The 18,994-nt window shown below is 38.2% G+C and overlaps 1 non-coding gene across 1 annotated transcript; it reads right to left on the minus strand.

Annotated features, from left to right (window-relative positions):
* Nucleotides 1-14,024: 14,024 nt before the first annotated feature.
* LOC138082482 (U6 spliceosomal RNA) lies at nucleotides 14,025-14,131 on the minus strand. The gene has a single exon (XR_011145111.1). It is a non-coding gene; the product is annotated as a U6 spliceosomal RNA (small nuclear RNA).
* Nucleotides 14,132-18,994: the final 4,863 nt, after the last annotated feature.

Genomic DNA, 18,994 nt, shown 5'->3' on the forward strand with positions numbered 1-18,994 from the left:
CATTGCCAGAATCCTAAAGGGAATGGGTGGTGAATGGTAAATTTTGGCATCCTGTGTCTAAAATCTTTTTTTTTTTTTTTTACTAAAGTGACCTTGTATCATTTTGATCTTCTGGGAATATAGTATCCCTCATTTCACAGGTGAAGAAACTGAAGATAAAAAAATTAACCCAAGTTCATGTCCACATGATTTAAAAGATTTAGGAATTTCTATTATGCCACAGTATTTTTACAGTCATTAGTAATTTAGTATTAGTAAGCCAGGTAATGCTTACTTTTCCATCCCTAAATCCATCTTTCATTCCCCTAAATTAATATTATTGGAACTCTTCTTTATTTATAGTATTTCAAAACAAATGAATATTCGGAGCACCTGAATGTCTCAGTGCTGTTCAGTTCAATCCATCTCGTTACCCAGACATGTAATGCCTCTATGCTCAAGGTACTCACTAGATACTGGGGTTAATCAGAGCTGAATGAGATTTGTATCCTGCTCTTAAAAGCTTATAATTTAGTGGGAGCAAAAGAACTCAGGTAACTATTAATAAGAAATCAGCAAATATTGTCCTCATTTGATGAAAAAAACTGACAGAGAATTAAATGCTTCAGGTCACCCACTCTTGTAAGAATTGCTCTTCCTCCTTTTAGCAGAGAGTTTTAGCCAGCAAAGCTTTAGACTGAAAATAGGTACATCTAGGCCTTAGGCCCTTGTTTAGTGTAATTAATTAAATGAGTGACTTTTGGCAAAAAAGCCCTCTCTTTGCCTTAGTTTCTTCATCTATACTACAGAGATAATAATTTATGCTGAGCCTCTCATATAAATTCAGAGAACCAAATATTGATACACTTGAGAGTGCTTTGGAAATAAATTGTTCCTGATAAAGTGGTATAATCATCTTATTTCTCTTATTGATAGGATGAGCATTATGAGTAAGATCTGCTTTTGTTCATATGCTTCATGAATAAATGCCTTCCACATTATATTTGGAATATTGGACTGACTAAATCATGGCTTATAAGCTAACCCCACTCCAGTACTCTTGCCTGGAAAATCCTATGGACAGAGGAGCCTGGTAGGCTGCAGTCCATGGGGTTGTGAAGGGTCGGACATGACTAAGCAACTTCACTTTCACTTTTCACTTTCATGCATTGGAGAAGGAAATAGCAACCCACTCCAGTGTTCTTGCCTGGAGAATCCCAGGGACAGGGGAGCCTGGTGGGCTGCCGTCTATGGAGTTGCACAGAGTCGGACAAGACTGATGCGGCTTAGCAGCAGCAGCAGTCTGGTGGTAAAGGCTTTATAAACACAATATCATATAAAATCCAAAAAAGAAGATCAGATTTGAGGTCAGAAGACCTGAGTTTGCAGTTCAGCTTTGCTGCTTCCTAGTTTGGGCAAATCTTTTAATTTCTCTACACCTCTGTTTATTTGCTTGTGAAGCAGAGATGTTAATACCTACTCTGCCTTTCTTCTAGGAATATTGTGAAAACCAAATATAATGTATATGAAAGTTTTTTTGTGAACAGTGAAAGAACCCATTTCTACTGGAATCTAATGAGATTCAGAGCTAGAAGCCGTGACTGACTCATTTTGTAACCTTAGTGACTAATAGGCAGCTTGTTACATAGCAGGAGTTCAATGGATTCTTGTAGAAATGAATCCTGACTCTGAGTTGGTATATGAATTCTTCTTTCTCTGTTTCCAGACAGGCTTAGCTCCAGGTCCAATCACAAAATTTACAATGTGGACTTCATTCTGCTTCAAGACCTTTGTGCTCTCCAAAGCTTTTCTTCACTTCCCTCCCTTGCTTCCTCACGCTTACCCTGCCATTCTCACACTTCAAGGCCCAACTGAAGTCTAGACTCTTTATCTAGTGTCGCTCTAGTTATGATCACATCACTGGAAATGTCTGCTGAGACCTTGTCACATTGTGCATGTGAGATGAATTAATACTAAAAATGCTGGCAGGAGATGGGTGTAATTTCCCAAGGTGGATTCCACTTCCTTAAATTAATTTTCAAATATACTTTCTGTTAAATATTATCCCGGAAGTTATTTGTTTTGGATAAGATAGTTACATGGAGAGAGATTTTTGCTATTTTAATCTCTATATTAGAGATACATTTTTGATCAAAGGAGACTTTTCCCCCTATAAAACCAATAGAAAACACAGTAGCTGCAAGCACATTTTGTTAGGTTTAGACCTCTTGAAGGAAAGTGCTATTTTTGAGCTCATTCTAGGAAAGGAAATACAGAGGCACGCATTAGGAGGTAAGAGGAAGGGAAATGAAACTTTTTCACATGACAAATGTTACATCTTTAATGTGAAAAAGGGTCAGTTACCTAGAGTGGAGGAGGGAGGCCAAGGTTACAAACATGTGAAAAGTAACATGTGGCAGATGTGGGGTAAAAATAAGCTGAGCAACCATGGACGTGGAGCTGGGCTCAGCCACAATTCAGATACCAGTGGTCTTGAATAATGTCTTCAGAATGTGGTTATTTACAAATGTACCTCTTAGAATGCCTTGCTTTTGCTTTATTAGTTCCCTCATCTCTAGCCAGCTTGGAGACAGTCCTCTGTATCTGCCCCTTGCCTTACAGAGGGACGTAATTCATTTTAGAGTAGAAGTCTCTTCTTTCCTCTGAGACTACACTGAGACTCAGGGGAGATCATACTGCTGTTCTATTGACATACAATGAGAATTCTCCCACCCTCTCTTGTCAAACCTTCTTCCTTGCCTTCACAACTTCCTTCTCTTCTTTCTCCTCTCCCTCTCCTTCCTTTCCCCTCCTCTTTCTTCTTCTTCTCTTCTTTTGGAAGTAAAGGAACAATAGAAGAATTCAAAGGAGTTTGAGGCAATACCAAAACATTTTATTTTAGTAATCAGGATAAATATATGTCATATGGCTCTGGTATGGGAAAAACATTGACAAATGACTGAGATAATGTAAGATGTCCAATTTAGGAAGGTACTCTGAGGCCATAGGGGATAGAAATAAAAGAATTAAGCAAAAAGTCAAATAAAAGATTACATAGATGGTTAAGAGCTCCAAATTCTTTAAAATTGTATCATTTAGGGAAGAAAATAATAATCTTTGCATCAATTAATTTTGGCTGAAAACAACAGAAAAATGTGACTCAACTGTGTTAAATAAAGGAATGCATTTTCTTACATAAAAAGAAGCCCCAACATAAGATAGTGTCAAACACTGCATCGAAAGTAAACAGGCAATACAGTCTTATGCAAGACTGTTGCAACAGGAGAGAGAAATTGAACTCAACTCCACTGAAGCAAAAGGCAGGAGAGTTTTTACATGCTGGGGTGAGGAGGTGTAAAATCAGTGGAGGAGAATTGGTCAACGTGATTGAGTCATCTGCATTTGATAATTGACACTTATCAAAGTTAGACCACCAAGTTCTCAAAGGGACTGGTAGATAGGGGATTGTCTTTCTTGATAATTTTATTTCAAAGATATGACTCCTAGGCAGGAGAGTTTTTACATGCTGGGGTGAGGAGTGTAAAATCAGTAGATGATGTTGGTGGAGGAGAATTGGTCAATGTGATTGAGTCATCTGCATTTGATAATTGACACTTATCAAAGTTAGACCACCAAGTTCTCAAAGGGACTGGTAGATAGGGGATTATCTTTCTTGATAATTTTATTTCAAAGATATGACTCCTAGGTCCTTGAGAAAGATATATCTGGGTTATAAAACTAACAAGAGACTTAAAGGTGATTTACATCTCACAAGTGTAGAGGAAGAATTTACAACTGGATTCATGTCAATGTATGGCAAAACCAATACAGTATTATAAAGTAAAATACAGTAAAAATAAAAAGTTAAAAAAAATAAAAAATAAAAAAATAAAGTAATGTTATAAGAAAAAGGAAGTCAGGGGCCTGGAGTAAGGAAAAAACATTTCTAAAGTTTAGTCAATCTGAGAATAATGTCAAAACCATTTTGCAGTATAGTTCCATGGTCAATTTGATTCAGAGGGTGAATGACAACCCGAAGGAGACAGAGTGTTTCTACTTTTGCTCAAATTCACCTGAGAGCCTCAGCTACTTGATAGTTCACATAACTGAAAGTCAAGGGGACCTGGCATCAGGTATTGTCGAACTTGGAAGGTGAAATAGTTTTTTTCCCATTTCACTCTTAGGCAGGTTTTTCTCTCATGATGGCAAGATACCCCAACCAATTCTAGACCTAAATTCTTTCAGTCTACCATAGTAACAAAAAGAAAGTGTTTTATTCTCAATAATTTCACAAAAGATCCCTGTTAAAGTTTCCAGTGTTCAACCTGAATTAGGTATCCAGCTTTGAATCCACCTCTCAGGCCAGGGCAATAGGATATACTCATTTTCTCAGGCTGCATATTACACATCCCTTAAATCAGAGGGTGAATTCTTTCCCAACCAGATGGTGGTTCCCAAAGGGAAAATCACTGTGCTTTACCAAATAAAGGTGAAATTAATGCCAAAAAGGCTAGAACAGTATATGACTATGCTCTTGTTTTTCAAGTCCTCTACTTACATTTGTTCAGGGAACAAGCAGAGTGGGGCTATGCTGAAGGTAGGAACTCAAAATGTGAGACCAGATAATCTGAGTAGTTCTATCATATTGACAGACAATGTTAATGAAAGATGAGTTATTAGCACTACATATTCTGATGTGTATTGCAGTCCTTTCTATACTGGGAAGGTTCCATCAAGCTAACTTGGTGGCTCTAGTATAGTAATTTTCCTTTCTTTGTATTTATTAAGATTTTGTGCACCCCACACCTCTCTCTGCTGATGCGTTTTGGTCCCACGCTGACTTTTCTGAAACAAAGACATTGTGATGCTAGCTGCATCTTCTCAGAGATTCCTACCTGGCTCTTGCCAACCAATTCAGCTATTTGTATTCGGTCTTTAGATTTATTTCATAAGTGGCTTTCTACATTATTTTGAACTATCCCTCTTTGTCATTTTTTTGCCTTCTTTCTGTTTGGCTCTCTACTAGGGCTCCCTCTTTTTGCTTTGCCCTAAATTGCCAACTTGGTACAGGATGGACTATTGAGTCATGAAATTGTACACCTTAAGATACTGTTTCTCAACTCTAACCCTGGTCCCTTGTACTGAAATTTATAGGCAAATCTACACTACAGTGTAACTTACACTTTCAGAATATTATATCTCAACCAGGTTTATGTGAACTCGGGTTTTTATCTTCTGAGAATTGAGATATGAGAAAGCAATAAGGAATTGAAATCAGTATTCTAATTTGTTTGGTAATACATTTCCCACTGTAAAGGCAAAAGTTGGATTTCTACTTTATATATCACCATCTGTGAAGTTTGGTTTGTACAATCACTCTGGTTCAGTAATAAAGGAGAGTCTTTTCACAGAGGCAAAATGACTTTGGTGCTTGCCTCACTTGAGTTTTGATGCAAAACTGCACATGTGCAAATTACTCAACCTCTCTGAGCTTCAGTTTCTTTATATTCTGATTACAAATGATGAACACTACTTCTTGATTCTCTGAGGATTAATGAGACCTATGATCTATAATATAAATAATATAATAAATGCTCTTCACATGGTAGTGTAATACATAGTAAGAAGACCTTAAAAATGTAGCTCAGATTCTGTAGCATGGTGATAGCTCAAAGATAATTCTACTATGTAGGACTCTGAGTAGGCTTCTTTTCTTTCAAAACTTCCCAGCCAGTGTACCATGGCATGATGGTATGGTATGAATAGACAATAAATTCCTTGAGTTATTAATACTTTCTGACCTCCAAGCAGCTGAGCAGGTTCTGGGGGTGGCTAATATTCCTTGAGTGATCATCATCATTCAAAAACAACCTCATCCATTTGCCATGCAAACACTTTCAGTTACCATATGTGTCACAGTGTATAATTTAGAAAGTAATGATCTATTTTTCTTTAGATGCAGCAATTTTATATGTGAGATGAATGACACACAGTAAAGGTTATGGGGAAATGAATGCTAAAGGATAGAAAGTTTAGTAAATTGGTGAAGATTGAGCTAATTCTTGTAGAGCAGGAATAATTCAGCGTACTAAGAAGAAAAGAACCAAAGCAGAAAAATATTGGTTTTTTTTTTTTTTCAAAGCAGAAAAATTTAAAGTAAGGAACAGATACACTTACTGGATGTGCTAGTCAGAGTACTTAATACTAGCTGACATGGTGGCTTGACTGTGTCTGATTTTGCCCATACTAAGTCTGGTATAAGTTAGGTAACCTTCCTGCATCCTGGAGCCATGCCATCTGGAACATGTGGCCTTCAAAGCTGCACAAACAGTGAAGAGAGGCTTGGAGGATATCAAGGGATGTGTAAATAACTAGGCGTACTTATATCATTTCTGCCACACTCATTGGCCAGAACTCCTTCGTATTAGCTCACTGTAACTCTGTGGGAGGTTGGAAAAAGTAGACTTCCTACGTGATCACAAAGAGAGAATGGTCGTTGTCTCTGCTTATAACTTCTAAGGACATCTATATAGGAATCAATTCTGAATATTCACTGGAAAGACTGATGCTGACGCTCCAATACTTTGATCACTCAATACAAAGAGCCAACTCATTGGAAAAGACCCTGATGCTGGGAAAGACTGAGGGTGAGAAGGGGGTGACAGAGGATGAGATGGTTGGATGGCATCACTGACTCAATGGACATGAGTTTGAGCAAACACTGGGAGATAGTGAAGGGCAGGGAAGCCTAGAATGCTGCAGTCCATGGGGTCACAAAGAGTCAGACTGAGCAACAACAGGCTATAGGAATCATAATTATCAGCAGGGATTGATTAACGAACATGTTATCATGAGAAAGGGAATGAACTAAGGTGGTCTAAATGTCATGCTGCTGCTAAGTCGCTTCAGTCTCATCCGACTCTGTGCAACCCCATAGACGGCAGCCCACCAGGCTCCCTCGTCCCTGGGATTCTCCAGGCAAGAACACTGGAGTGGGTTGCCATTTCCTTCTCCAATGTATGAAAGTGAAAAGTGAAAGTGAAGTCGCTCAATCGTGTCCGACTCTTCGCGACCCCATGGACTGCAGCCCACCAGGCTCCTCCGCCCATGGGATTTTCCAGGCAAGAGTACTGGAGTCCATAAATTAATACAGCCTAATGTATGCTTCACCATTAAACACAATAAAAGATGAAAATTTGCATGTTATCTGGTCAGATCAGTGATGGAGATGCTTGAGATTCTTGATTGTCTCCCACTATCTGTTCTTGCTTCTGCTGGACTGCTGGGTTTCCCCAATGGCTCAACAAGTAAAGAATCTGCCTGCCAATGAAGGAGACACAGGAGATGTGGGTTTGACTCCTGGGTTAGGAAGAGCCTCTGGAGGAGAAAAATGGCAACCTGCTCCAGTGTTCTTGCCTGAAAAATCCAGTGGACAGAGGAGCCTGGTAGGCTATAGTACAAAGGGTGGCTGTTGCTTCTATCTAAATCCTATCATATTTATGCCCTTAGTAAAGGTGGGAATTGGTGTCATAGAAATTCTGGATATTAGGGAGATTGATGCTTCCTCAAGAGAATATGAGATGAGCTTGGAGCACCTTTATGAGCAGCTGATGTCTTGATGGTAAAGGGATAAACTTTCCAATCAGGCTATAGATTATCATCTTATTATCTTCATTCTTAGATTGTGGGGAGTAACTGAAAAATTTTGAGCAGGGCTGTCATGTTGTTTATCAGATTATGCCTTAGGAAGATTAATGTGACTTTTCTTGGTGTCCATTGCAAGCTAGATTAATATGCCCCTTTTCTGTGCCTCTGTTTCTCTCTGTAATTCTACCTACAATTCCACTGAAAATTATTTTTGTGCTAGGATATGTTTTGTGTTTCCTTCTTTCACTCTAATGAGCTCATCCTGGACTCAGAATAGCCTGATTTGTTTTCTTGTCTCAGTGTTTTACATATTGCCTGATAGCAACCTGTTTATGGAGAACAAATTCTCAAAAGATGTTTATAAGGTCACCTCCTCTATCCACCTTATCAACCCAATCTCATTAATTGGCACTTCAGCTCTTCTGTGAAATGGATATTCCCAAACCTAAGCCCTGAAAGAAACTAAGTAACCTCTGAATCATCAAAGAGATTCAATTATTCTCAACCTATATTTAACAGAGGAGCCTAGTGAGCTACAGTCCTTGGAGTCACAGGAGTCGGACAAGAATTAGCAACTGAACAACGTTTTAATGACTGATGTTTTTGTTGTATAAAATTATTTGGAAAGTTGCTTTTCTGTGCACAGGATGTTTTCTTAAGTAAGACATCTTGTTTCTCAACTATCATTATCTATTTATATTGATTTAAATACTCTATACAAATAGGTGAGAAGGCAATAGAGAAACCTAATGATTTTATGAATATTTGAGATTTATAAATAAGAATGGAGTATGGAGACTGACCATATTTCCTTTTCTCTAAAAGTATGCTAAGTCTTATAGAATCCAGCAAGATATGGAAAAGAATTAAAATTGTTGTAGGAAAGGGAACCCCCTCCAGGGCCCGAGAATGGGCTTTTGTCTAACGTTTGGAAATGTATTCTCTGAGGAAGCACACACACTGACAAAGCAAAAGACTTTATTGGGAAGAGACTTACTGGCAGAGAGCAGTGGGGTAAGGCATCCCAAGAGCGTTGTTCTGCCACGTGGCTTGCAGTCTCAGGTTTTATGGTAACGGGTTGTTTCCAGAGTGTCTCTGGGCAGTTATCTTTCTTGACCCATATTTGGTCCGACTCAGGGTCTACCTGGTGGCAGGCACATCATTCAGTCAAATCGGATTTCAGCACAAAGGATTCTGGGAGGTTGGTAGGCTGGTGTCCGCTCCCTCCTGAACATTCCATTTATTTTTGTTTTGTTTTAAATTTTATTTTTAATCTGAGGACGATTGCTCTACAATGTTTATCGGTTTCTGCCATACAACAACGTGAATCAGTCGTAAGTATACATATGTCCCCTCCCTCTTAAACCTCCCTCCAACCCCCGACCCCATCCCACCCCTCTAGGTTGTCACAGAGCACTGGGTTGAGCTCCCTGTGTTACACAGCAGCTTTCTATTAGCTATCTGTTTTACGTATGGTAATACATATGTTTCAGTGCTGCTCTCTCAATTTGTCTCACCTGCTCCTTCCTGCACTGTGTCCACAAGCCTCTTCTCTATGTCTGCATCTCTATTCCTGCCCTGCAAGTAGGTTCATCAGTATCATTTTTCTAGATTCCATTCAGTTCAGTTCAGTCGCTCAGTCATCTCCGACCCTTTGCTAGATTCCATACATATGTATTAATGTATGATATTTATTTTTCTCTTTCTGACTTACTTCGCTCAGTATAACAGGCTCTAGGTTCATCCACCTCACTAAAACCGACTCATATGTGCTCCTTTCTATGGCTAATATCTCATTGTATATATGTACCACAACTTCTTTATCCATTCATCTGTCAGTGGATATCTAGGTAGGTCCTATGTCCTAGCTATTGCAAATAGTGCTGAGACATAGTATGAGCTAGTGTTTCCTCCCTCTTTTCGGTCCCTCTTGAATTTCCCCAGTTAGTTTTGGGGCAGTACCATGTTCCTTACTCGGACTGCCTGTTGTGAGACAGCTCATATGACTGGTCATCCTGCCTGGCCAAGGAGGGTAGTTTCAGTCAACAGTTCCCTAACCAAATCTTTTAAGCATTTGGAATAGTTTCAGAAATATGTGCAATATTTTATATATATTTTCCCTTTTAAATCTCTTAATCTGCAAAGTTAGTATCCATAACTCCATTTTACAGATGAGATAATTAAAGCTCAGAGAGATTAGATCTGTTGTTCAAGGCAAACATTCAGTAAATGATCTGTAAGATCAAATTTGCAAACCAACATGCCATGTGATGAAAACAGATCTGCGTCTTTACCATGGTTAAGGCAACCATGATGTAAATATCTGCAACTAGCATTTTCATAATGCAGTAACCATTTTTCTGTGCTTTCCCACTCCCTTCCTATTCTTCTGATTCTTCCACACTGTTATAATTAATTGGCATTGAGTGAATCTGTCCCTTGGGGATTTGCCTCACCTTAGATAGCCTGTATGCAAAGCACCTCTCAGCATAGAAAGATCAACTCATAAATGTTTCTATGGCAACCATGGACTCCCAAAGACTGCTTAGCCCCTTCTTTGCCCATGCATCTGAAACCCAGCAGAATAGGTGCTTTTAAAATTTTTATTTTAAAGCAAAGTTCACTTACCAAAGGTCAGTCACTATTTTTTTAGTATAATTAATTCTGTAACTCCTGCGGATTCTTGCCAGTCTAAATCAAGCAGATTTGAGCTGTCCCCTTTTCTTAACACCTAGCTCCTTGTCAATAGATTTTTTTTTCACTTTTGTTTTCTCCTGGAGAGGCCCCAGTGACTTGGTTTTTATTTGCAATTAAAAACATAAGATGCAATCAAGTATTTCAAATAAAATCATATTCTCACTAAGACTTGCCATATCTTTTCCCCAACAATCAGAAGATTTTGTGGGTATCATTACTGCATAACACAATTGAGCACATATTTTGCTTTCAAAAAGTTTTTTTGAAAAGAAAATGGGAAAATATTTTTAAACAGCTTTTATCTTTTTACTTGATAAATAATATAATGCTTATCTAGTGGGAGATTCATGGAGGAGTGGCACTCAAAGTTGTACATTGAAAGTGAGAGCCAACAATGGTTGAACATTTCTTGCTGTCATAATGATTTAAAATGCAATGATCATATTTTTCTGAACAAAATATTGGGACAAATTGTCTCATACATCATGTGGCAATGGGAGAAAATGTTGGCAGTGAGGGATGTCTAAGAAACAGCTCATGAGTAGCACTGGTTTCTCCTAACAGGAGAAGAAAGAAGAGATGATTGTAAGCTCTGATGCAACTTTCAGGAAGAATTATTTAGAAAAACAGGCAGGTGATTTTCAGGTAAACCTCCATGTACCTGTTAAATTTCCTCTCTTATGGTCTCAGTTCTGTGCTACATGTTGTGGGATATTTAAAAAAAAGAAGTATTAAAAAATATTGTCTTTGAGAGACTTACAGTACACTTGAGAATGCAAGGCGAGCACGCCTAGAGCCATCAGCAAACAATGGACAACAGAGGGGCGTGGGTAGTTATTATAAATGATACTGCAATGTCCTCCTAAGAAACTGCTGAAGGGGGAGAAAGTGATTTTCTGTTTCTACAACTGAACCTAATTTCCTTCATTCAGTGGCAGAAACCTTGATATTTTTCATCTATACTTTCTCAGTAACTTGGAGCCTAGTTCTGTCATTTTTGGTTTCTCCCCCTTGTTTTTCCTCCCCTTCTCCTTTATCACTGGTGTTAAAAGGGACCTTTTGTAAAGTCGTGACACCGAAAGAGTGTAGGAGAAGGAGGCTGATATGAGTTGGCTTCACTGTAGAGCTGGCATCTCTAGGGTGCACTGTTATATTTGTTCTTGGGTCCCATGCCCCCTTCACACCTCCCTTTGCTGACTAAAATGTATTTGGCTTCTGGTCATGTGATTTATGCTTACTCAATGCTTACTCACATGGACAACCCATTTTCAGAGTGAATTCTCCATCTCTTTCTTTTTTTTTTAATTTTTAATTTTTTTTAATTTTAATTTTTATTTTTTAAATTTTAAAATCTTTAATTCTTACATGTGTTCCCAAACATGAACCCCCCTCCCTCCTCCCTCCCCATAACATCTCTGTGGGTCATCCCCATGCACCAGCCCCAAGCATGCTGTATCCTGCGTCAGACATAGACTGGCGATTCAATTCTTACATGATAGTATACATGATAGAATGCCATTCTCCCAAATCATCCCACCCTCTCCCTCTCCCTCTCCCTCTGAGTCCAAAAGTGCATTATACACCACTGTGTCTTTTTTCCTGTCTTGCATACAGGGTCGTCATTGCCATCTTTCTAAATTCCATATATATGTGTTAGTATACTGTATTGGTGTTTTTCTTTCTGGCTTACTTCACTCTGTATAATCGGCTCCAGTTTCATCCATCTCATCAGAACTGATTCAAATGAATTCTTTTTAATGGCTGAGTAATACTCCATTGTGTACATGTACCAAAGCTTTCTTATCCATTCATCTGCTGATGGACGTCTAGGTTGTTTCCATGTCCTGGCTATTATAAACAGTGCTGCAATGAACATTGGGGTACATGTGTCTCTTTCAATTCTGGTTTCCTCGGTGTGTATGCCCAGCAGTGGGATTGCTGGGTCATAAGGCAGTTCTATTTGCAATTTTTTAAGGAATCTCCACACTGTTCTCCATCGTGGCTGTACTAGTTTGCATTCCCACCAACAGTGTAGGAGGGTTCTCTTTTCTCCACACCCTCTCCAGCATTTATTGCTTGCAGATTTTTGGATCGCAGCCATTCTGACTGGTGTGAAGTGGTACCTCATTGTGGTTTTGATTTGCATTTCTCTGATAATGAGTGATGTTGAGCATCTTTTCATGTGTTTGTTAGCCATCCGTATGTCTTCTTTGGAGAAATGTCTATTTAGTTCTTTGGCCCATTTTTTGATTGGGTCATTTATTTTTCTGGAATTGAGCTGCATAAGTTGCTTGTATATTTTTGAGATTAGTTGTTTGTCAGTTGCTTCATTTGCTATTATTTTCTCCCATTCAGAAGGCTGTCTTTTCACCTTGCGTATATTTTCCTTTGTTGTGCAGAAGCTTTTAATTTTAATTAGATCCCATTTGTTTATTTTTGCTTTTATTTCCAGAATTCTGGGAGGTGGATCATAGAGGATCCTGCTGTGATTTATGTCTGAGAGTGTTTTGCCTATGTTCTCCTCTAGGAGTTTTATAGTTTCTGGTCTTACATTTAGATCTTTAATCCATTTTGAGTTTATTTTTGTGTGCAGTGTTAGAAAGTGATCTAGTTTCATTCTTTTACAAGTGGTTGACCAGTTTTCCCAGCACCACTTGTTAAAGAGATTGTCTTTACTCCATTGTATATTCTTGCCTCCTTTGTCAAAGATAAGGTGTCCATATGTGTGTGGATTTATCTCTGGGCTTTCTATTTTGTTCCATTGATCTATATGTCTGTCTTTGTGCCAGTACCATACTGTCTTGATGACTGTGGTTTTGTAGTAGAGCCTGAAGTCAGGCAAGTTGATTCCTCCAGTTCCATTCTTCTTTCTCAGGATTGCTTTGGCAATTCGAGGTTTTTTGTATTTCCATACAAATCTTGAAATTATTTGTTCTAGTTCTGTGAAAAATATGGCTGGTAGCTTGATAGGGATTGCATTGAATTTGTAAATTGCTTTGGGTAGTATACTCATTTTCACTATATTGATTCTTCCGATCCATGAACATGGTATATTTCTCCATCTATTAGTGTCCTCTTTGATTTCTTTCATCAGTGTTTTATAGTTTTCTATATATAGGTCTTTAGTTTCTTTGGGTAGATATATTCCTAAGTATTTTATTCTTTTCGTTGCAATGGTGAATGGAATTGTTTCCTTAATTTCTTTTTCTACTTTCTCATTATTAGTGTATAGGAATGCAAGGGATTTCTGTGTGTTGATTTTATATCCTGCAACTTTACTATATTCATTGATGAGCTCTAGTAATTTTCTGGTGGAGTCTTTAGGGTTTTCCATGTAGAGGATCATGTCATCTGCAAACAGTGAGAGTTTTACTTCTTCTTTTCCAATTTGGATTCCTTTTATTTCTTTTTCTGCTCTGATTGCTGTGGCCAAAACTTCCAGAACTATGTTGAATAGTAGCGGTGAAAGTGGATACCCTTGTCTTGTTCCTGACTTTAGGGGAAATGCTTTCAATTTTTCACCATTGAGGATAATGTTTGCTGTGGGTTTGTCATATATAGCTTTTATTATGTTGAGGTATGTTCCTTCTATTCCTGCTTTCTGGAGAGTTTTTATCATAAATGGATGTTGAATTTTGTCAAAGGCCTTCTCTGCATCTATTGAGATAATCATATGGTTTTTATTTTTCAATTTGTTAATGAAAAATATGGAACACTTCACGAATTTGCATGTCATCCTTGCGCAGGGGCCATGCTAATCTTCTCTGTATCGTTCCAATTTTAGTATACGTGCTGCCGAAGCGAGCACTCTCCATCTCTTTCTCTCCGCCTCTTTTTCTCTGTCTTTCTCTGTACATCCATGAAACTAATGGTCCAAACTTGGACTAGAAAAACTAGACAAAAATATTACTGTTTTCAGCCACTGGACAACAGGCATCATAGAACTCAGGCTCCCTGAGAGAAGAGACACGTACAAGATGAACACACACACCAGGCCCAGCTTTCCGCCCAGAGGTTATTTTCAGTGTATAGTGCAGGCAGGGGGAACCCAAGCAGAGAACAGTGGTCTTGTTGGTTAAAGAGACAGATATTTGGAGTTTGGGGAGACATAAGTGAATAGAATTTTCAGGACAGAATCCTGGAGAGAAGTGAACTTAGCAAAGAAAGAGGTCAGCGTAGGAGTCCTCTTGAGTCTTTGATTGAATACCAGTCTGTGAATACACTGGGTGAAATTTCACAAGTATGAACATAAGACAACTTCTGAGAGAAGAAAAATTTCCTGAAAGCTGTAAGTGGACTAATTCGCAGAGTCACATAGGATCAAGAATCGTTTGACTTTTACACTCAGAATAGAGAGAATGTGTTAAATATATGGGATGATTATTAGAAGCGTGAGAAGAGTGATGCCTTAGCAGTGTTATAAATTCTACTCATAGGTAAGTCTGCCAAGGATTACCCCTAAAATATCTTGAAAACATACTCAGAAGAAACAAATTATTGAGCAGACAGCATGATTGCTCACTGCAACAAAATTCAAAACTCTCTCATAGACTACACCAAAATTTAACACTCAACCATGTAACATTCACAATGTCTGGCATCCAGTCAAGAAGTGTGAGACATGTGAAGAAGCAAGAAATTGTGACCTGTAACTAGAAAGAAAAATATGAGATGATAGAAAAATAGACCCATAAATGTTAACAGAGATGAAACAAGTAGTATACAGAGATCTTAAAAGACCTTTTATAAATATGCTCAAGCTTTTAAAGAAACATGAACCTAAAGAGGAAAGACATGGGAGAAAGATTTAAAAAACAAATAGAGACTCTAAAGGTGGAAAATAAGATATCTGAAATAAAATTGTCACTGACTGCTCTTAAAACAAATACTTCAGAAGAAAAGCTCAGTAAACTTAAAACACAACATCAAAAACTATTCAAAATAAATAGGAAGGAAATAATAAACAAAGACAAAGTCTAAGTCGCTTGAGAATAATATCAACTGTCTAACACACATATTCTGTAACTGGAGTCCCAGAATCTTTTTTTTTTTTTTTCTGTAAATCTAGAGCTATTCCAAAAATAAAGTATTTCTAAAAAAATAATTAAAGGATGAAATAAGATATTCCATGATACCACTAACTATAAGAAAGCTGTGATGGGCTACATTAATACCAGACAGAGTAAGTTTTTGGGCTACTACTGTCAGAGATAAAAGCGACATTTTATAATGATAAAAACATGACCTTTTACGAACACATAACAAATCTAAGTGTGCACGTATCTCACAGCAGATATTCAAAATACATAAAGCAAAAATTAGCAGAAATATAGATATAAAAGAATACAGAATAGAGAAATAGAAGAAATAAATAGAGAAAGGAGAAATTTACACATGTGGCTGGAAATGCCAACGCTTCTTTTTCATTAACTGATATAATGTGTGCATGCGTGTGTGCTCAGTCCCTCAGTTCTGTCCAATTCTTTGTGACCCCATGGACTGCGTCCAGGCAGGCTCCGCTGTCCATGGAATTTTCCAGGCAAGAACACTGGAGTGAGTTGCCATTTCCTACTCCAGGGGATCTTCCTGACCCAGGGATTGAACCTTGGTCTCCTGCATCTCCTGCATTGGCAGGTGGATTCTTTACCACTGAACCACCTGGAAAGTATGGACTGATACAATGATACAATAGTCACAAAGTCAGTAGAGATATAGAAGAAACTATTAACCAGCTTAACCAAATAGATATTTATAGAATTTGCCACCTATCTGCTGAAAAGCACATTCTTTTTTTTACCAATGTGGATCATTTTTTGTTCCATAAGACAAGTTTCAGTTCTTTGCCACAGTGGACTTGACTTACAAATCAATAGTAGAAAAATATCTGGAAAATTCCAACAAATCTGGAAATCAAACAACCAATGGGTCAAAAAAGAAACCACAAGAGAAATTAAAAGTAGCTGAAATAAAATGAAAGCTACAAAACTGGGATGTGGATGCAATGTTTTAATGTCCTTGGCTACTGTAAAAAATACCACAGTCTCGGTGTCTTAAATAACAGAGATTTATTTCTCAAGTTCTGGAGGTTGGGAATTCCAAGATCAATGTGCAGCCGAGTTAGTTTTTGGCGAGAAGTCTCTTCCTAGCTTGCAGAAGGCCAAATCCTCACATGGCCTTTTTGTGGTATGTGCAGGAGGTCTCCTGCATTGCAGGCAGATTCTTTACTGTCTGAGCCACTAGGGAAGCCCATTTTTTCCATTTTGTATGATTTATTTCACTTAGAATAATGTCTTTAAGGTTCATCCATGTTGTATCAGAATCCCATTCATTTTTAGAGCTGAGTAATATTTCATTGCATATACACACTGCCTTTTGTTTATCTGTTCATCGATCAGTGGAAATTTGAACTATGTCCACTTTTTGGCTGTTGTGATATTGGTAATTTGAACATTTAAGTATAAATATCTGATTTTAGTTCTTTGGGGTACACACCCAGATGTGGAATTGCTGGATCACATGTTTCATATGTTTAATTTTTCGAGAAACTATCTTACTGTTTTCCATAGTGGTGGCAACATTTTACATTCCCACCAACAGTGCACCAGCATCCCAATTTCTTGATAACATTTTTTTTTTTATAATAACCAAACTAATGGCTATGAAGTAGTGTCTCACTGGCGTTTTGATTTGCATGTCTATAATTTTTGAGTAACATTTCATGTGCTTATTGGCCATTTGTATGTAATTTGAGAAATGTTTATTCAAGTCTTTTGCTTATTTTTGAATTTTTAAATGCTCAGATTAAAGGTTGTATTCAATCATCTTACATGACCTTAAGAAGTTAAAAAAAGAGCAAAGTAAACTCAAAATAAGTATATGGAGAGAAATAAAAAGTGTGGGAATCAATGAAATGAAAACCAGAAAAATAGAGAAAATTGATTAAACTCCCAGTCAATTAGCATGTCTTACTGATACCTACCTCCTGAATATTTCTTCAGTCTATTACTCTTCCAGAATCTAGGTTCTTAAATACCATGTTCTAATGCCCTGTGTACTATGAAGTTATTTGTCTGTTGTTCAAAATTGAGGAGAAGGATGAACTGTGTTGTTTGCATCTTGATATCCTCAGTGTCTGGCATAGCACCTTAATAATATGTGTTGAAAGATTATTTGACATTAATTCATAATTTCTCCTCACAAATTTGAGTTGATAAGATGGTGATAAGAATGGCAAACATGCATAGACATCTTAGAACAATGTCAGAAAGTACAATGGGAAGGGCACAACATTTAGCATAAGAGAAGTCATCTCTTCATAGTGTTGCTCTGTAAAAACCCTGCGGTTCTTTGGGTCCTCCTCTATAAAATGGGTGCAATTCGAACAATAAATACTATAAGAAGTTTGGGATTTCCATTCACTAAAAATGATTTCATTGATTCAGATTGATGGTTAAGCTCAGTTTGGTCCAAGTCAATCCTATTCTATTCTGTGTTAGAGTGGTGCCGTCGTCTCCATGTATGTCTCTTCGTGCACTGTCTCAAAGGTTATCCTTCTTTTGTGCCATCTTCTTTGAACAGTAATCCCAGCCTAAATCAGTAGACACAAGATTGCTGAGGTCAGGTACAGTGACTTTTATCCTTATCTCCCTTGAACCTTACAAGCTCCTGGCCAGAGAAAGGCATAATAAATCATTGCTGAATAATGGAGTAGAAGAGTAGGAAAGATCTCAGAGGCTGAAGAAAAGAAAATTACTAATACTTTATTTCTGAAAGGAGCTAACATAGGCTCCGCTGCCCAATAGCTCTAATTTCTCCATGTAACACTTGTCATTTGAAATGCCAAGGATGAGGTTAAATATTTGTTTCAGCACAGACTTTTGCCAGGACCCCATTGATATCAAATTCCAAATTGTTTTCAGACTATTTGGCAAACCTCTGTTCTTTTCTATAAGCATCCGAGAACTTTCCCTCTGGCACAGGATTTCCATATAGCACTTTCTTCGTCAACTGAGACTTGTGAAATTTGTCTGCGCTCTGGAAGCAGAGTACAAACAGTGAACAGATGAAAGGAAACTGTAAATTTGACTGCAAACCTGCACAAGGTAGAAAACTTAGATGCTGGAAATTTCTGTAAGTCAATCCACAGTCAAGTCACCAGACGGTTGTAAGAGATAACTCTTGCCTCTCTCTGTGCGAACTACATCCACCCTTACAGGCCCCCTTCCAATCCCACCTCCCTTCCGACCAGACTGGTACTCCCTCTGCATGATTTGTATCTCTGTAGCGCTTATGAAGCCACAAAACCTGCTGCTGCTGCTAAGTCGCTTCAGTCGTGTCCGACTCTCTGCGACCCCATAGACGGCAGCCCACCAGGCTCCCCCGTCCCTGGGATCCTCCAGGCAAGAATACTGGAGTGGGTTGCCATTTCCTTCTCCAATGCATGAAAATGAAAAGTGGAAGTGAAGTTGCTCAGTCACGTCCGTCTCCTAGCGACCCCATGGACTGCAGCCTACCAGGCTCCTCTGTCCATGGGATTTGCCAGGCAAGAGTACTGGAGTGGGTTGCCATTGCCTTCTCCTCACAAAACCTAGCACCTATTTAAAATCTGTTCTGTAAAAATAATTAAGTTTGTACTGCATCATATTTTTGAAATGGTTTTACATTTATCTCT

This window comes from Capricornis sumatraensis, chromosome 7 (genome assembly GCF_032405125.1).
Source record: "Capricornis sumatraensis isolate serow.1 chromosome 7, serow.2, whole genome shotgun sequence".
NCBI classification, from domain to species: Eukaryota; Metazoa; Chordata; class Mammalia; order Artiodactyla; family Bovidae; genus Capricornis; species Capricornis sumatraensis.